At 45.0% G+C, this 4,079-nt stretch overlaps 1 pseudogene; it reads left to right on the top strand.

Annotated features, from left to right (window-relative positions):
- Nucleotides 1-1,723: 1,723 nt before the first annotated feature.
- On the top strand, nucleotides 1,724-2,669 carry LOC108302630 (annotated as a pseudogene).
- The last annotated feature ends 1,410 nt before the right edge of the window (nucleotides 2,670-4,079 follow it).

Below are 4,079 nucleotides of genomic sequence, written 5' to 3' on the forward strand. Positions count from 1 at the left end.
CAAATTTTGGCAGGGTTTTCCAGTGGCTGGCTAGGTGCTGAGTGCAGAGTTTAGTGTCCAGTGCAGATCCTGGTGCTGAGTGCAGAGGGGATTTCCAACAGTGGGCTAGGTGCTGAGTGCAGAGCTTAGTGTCAAGTGCAGATCCTGGTGCTGAGTGCAGAGGGGATTTCCAACGGTGGGCTAGGTGCCCAGTGCAGAGTTTAGTGTTGAGTGCAGAGATGGGCGTGGCGAAGCTAGATGCTGAGTGCAGATTCTGGTGACGTAATTTCAGGCGTGTAGAGGGATGGGCTTGTCCGAGCTCCCGGCGAGGCAACCGGCCTTACACTATCTGCCTGAGCTGGGAGGGGAAAGGGTAAGGAGAGATGCCCTGAGCTGTGCGGGCATGCGGCTGTCGAGGCATACATGTCACTTCTAGGAATAGGTGGTCTGTTTTGCACCTTTGACAGCTGACCCTAATGCGCATTTTACTTCGTAACATTGCTGCAGCCTGTGGCAAAACTCTTAACATTATAAAGGAAGGTAAAAGAGCCATTTCAAACCACGTGAGAGCGAGAAAAGTCTGGGGGTTTTTGACTGGCTGGTCAGAGTAATTTAAAACTCTGTGAAGAGAAACAGAGCCTCTTACTCAAGGAAAGAGAGACATGTCAGCGTTTTGGAAGAGAGGCAAACAGGACAGTTTTGCATTCGCTTACACTCACCTGTTATCTCGAATGAGCTCCCAGTTGAAATGGGAAAGGTTCCCTTGTCCTTCTTGCAGGATGTGTGTTGGGGTATGGCTCACTTCTTCAGTGCCCTGCTGCTCAAACCTCTAGGGGAGCATACAGACAGGCAGGCTGTGGGGCTCTGACCCCCTAGCAGTGTCTAGAGGTGAATGTTTAAAGCCAAAGGCCCAGTGGGTGTGTGTTACAGTGTGCTCTTTTAGTTTACCCATCTGTAGGCAGCTTGTGTTACTCAACTCAATTAGACCCCTGCCTTATTGCAAGAATGGAGGGTTTTCTGTATCCCTGGGTTCTTGCCTTGGTATACCCGAAGAATCAGATCACACGTGGGCTTGGAGAACAAATACAAGGTTTTATTGAGTAGAAGTAGCTCTCAGCAGATGGAGGAGCCAGAAGGGAGATGATTTTCCCCTGGAGTTGCACCACACAGCAGCTTGACTCTTCTCTGACTGCTCTGGCTAAACCACCTATTCTGCCAGTTGATGGCCTGCTGCTGCTCTTCCGTCTTCTGCCAGCGGGTTCTCAGTAACCAGAGCTTGTGTGTGTCTTCTTCCACCGATGTGTTCCTCATGATGCCTAGCTGATTCTGTGTCTGCCTGCTAGGGTCTCAGGTTTTTATAGGGCCAGGATGGGGGCATGGCAGTCCAGGGTGGTCTTGGGAATTGCAACATTTGGGCAGGAAATGCCTGTCCTCACCTAGGTCCTAGGTCTCTAGCCCTAGCCAGAGACCCGCCTTTCTCTACCCAGCACTTCCCTTCCCCCTTTCCCTATCATTTAAAGGGCCCACACTGTTTCCTTCCCAGCACTCCTATATCAAAACCTCCATATTCTCTTTATGAGACAAATATAACTGGGCCACATGTCAGGAGATCCCTGGTGTTTGGCCCGAGGGCACCTGTATTCAGTGGGCTAGCTGGGGTGCTGGGGTCAGGGTGGGGGCAGGTATAACCTCTGTGCTTCATTGTCCGCTGGTGCCACCAGACATTGCTCAAGCTACCAGCACCATGAAGACCTGGACTTCAGAGCATGTCTTTGACCACTCATGGGAAACTCTTGTGACAGCTGTAATGCAGAAATACCCAAACCCTATGAACCCAAGTGTGGTTGGAATTAATGTGTTGAACAGACATGTAGATCCCTCTGGAAAGTTGCATAGCCACAGACTTCTCAGCACAAGGTGGGGACTGCTGTCCATTGTGAAATGTCGTATTGGTGTAGCAAGAACCAAAACATATGTGCAAGAACATTCTGTTGATCCTGTAGAGAAAGCGATGAAACTTAAATCTAATATTTCATTTACAAATATGGTTTCAGTATATGAAAGACTTATGTACAAACCACATCCTCAGGATCCAGAAATAACTATTTTGACTCAAGAAGCCATAATCACCTTGAAAGGAGTTAGCCTCTGCAGTTACCTTGAAGGAATGATGGCAAGTATGATATCCTCAAGTGCTAGTAAAGATGGTGAAGCAATGGCATGGGTAATACACAAATTAAATGCTGAGACTGGGCTGGGCACAATGGCTCATGCCTGTAATCCCAGTACTTTGGGAGGCCAAGGCAGGTGGATCCCTGAGGTCAGGAGTTTGAGACCAGCCTGGCCAACATAATGAAACCCCATCTCTGCTAAAAAATAAAAAAAATTAGCTGGGTGTGGTGGTGGGCCCCTGTAATCCAGCTACTTGGGAGGCTGAGGCAGGAGAATGGCTTGAACCTGGGAGGCTGAGCTTGCAGTGAGCAGAAATAGCACCATTGCACTCCAGCCTGGGTGACAAGAGTGGAAAAAAAAAAAAATGCTGAGATTGAAGAATTGATAGCCTCAGCAAGAGGAAGCACAAGGACTCTGTCTCAAAAAAAAAAAAAAAGCTGCGATTGAAGAATTGACAGCCTCAGCAAGAGGAAAGCACAAGGACTCCAGTGGCAGCAGCAGCATTTGCAGAGAAGTGATCATGAAAGTTGGTAGACAACATTGGGTACCCCAGGTCTCTCCAAGCTGGTTATATATTTATTTGTCATTTTAAAATTACAATTATATTTTAGGTAGAATTTTTTTTTGATAAGCTGGCTACATGACTTTTGATCAAAACAGAAGGGCTTCTAAATAAAAGGGATCATCTGAAATTAATGTTGTTTGAAATTACTATCTGATTTTGAGGGTTCCAGTATTTATGTGAAAAATTAACAAGAAGTCCTTGGAAATTGGTATGGGCATTAAATCTCCTTGAGGTAGAATTTTAAAGCTTTAAATACATTGGCACTCCACCTGCCTTTGGACCAATTCCAGAACAGAGCAGAGCCACTTCCTATAGATGCCCATTGCTCTGCTGCTGTACACTTCAACAGCTTGCACAAGGGAATGCACTTAAAAGGAGAAATTGTGTAGTTTTAAACTATATTTTGTGTAAAGTAACTTGTTCTGCTATAAACCACCATTAAAAACCAGTGTTTTGATTTGGTGCTTAAATATTTTGGGAGTGAAAAATTATCATTAAAGTAACATATGACTCCAACAAAAGTATAGTTTTGTGTTTTCTTTAGTTTTGAAACAATGTCTTGCTCTGTTGTCCAAGCTGGAGTGCAGTGGAGCGGGCTCATTGCAACCTCCTCCCAGGTGATTCTTGTTCCTCAGCCTCCTGAGTAGCTGGGACTACCAGTGCACACTGACACTCCTGGTTAATCCTTATACTTTCAGTAGAGATGAGGTTTCACCACGTTGGCCAGGCTGGTCTTGAACTCCTGGCGTCAGGTGATACGTTCGCCTCAGCCTCCGAAAGTGCTAGGGCTACAGGCATAACCCACTGCGCCAAGCTAAAAATATGGTTTCATTATATTAAAGAGTACTGTATTAATTTGCCAACGTTATGTAACTTAGTAAAGGTATTATGTTACTTGGATTTGTACTTTATGATTTAGTCTGCTGTACCATGGGCTGGTTATGCTAACTGAAAAAATAAAGTCATTACCTGAGTTTTTACCCGCACTCTAACTTAAACAGAAGAACAGCAGTTCGCATCTTTTAGCACTTCACATTTGCCTAACTTAAAAATTGGCATATGGTTTGTGATTGCTAAGGCATAATATGTTAGGTAATTTGAATATAATTACTTTTTGAAGTAATTGTGACCACAAAACATCTTTTTTTGAAATTATTCAAATGATGTCTTGTTCTGAAACATAAACCCCAGGTACTTAATGTTTTTCATAATATGGTGCCACTGTAGAGTTTGGGGGCAGTGGGGAAGAACAAGGACAATGACAAGGGGAGGACTGGCCTGAAACTAACCACTAAGTGAATTGCACTGCAGCTTTTATTTTTGGGAACCCCTTGTTTGGGAGGTCAGAGGACAGCTGCAAACT

This window comes from Cebus imitator, unplaced genomic scaffold (assembly GCF_001604975.1).
Source record: "Cebus imitator isolate Cc_AM_T3 unplaced genomic scaffold, Cebus_imitator-1.0 Scaffold42, whole genome shotgun sequence".
In the NCBI taxonomy this organism is placed as follows: Eukaryota; Metazoa; Chordata; class Mammalia; order Primates; family Cebidae; genus Cebus; species Cebus imitator.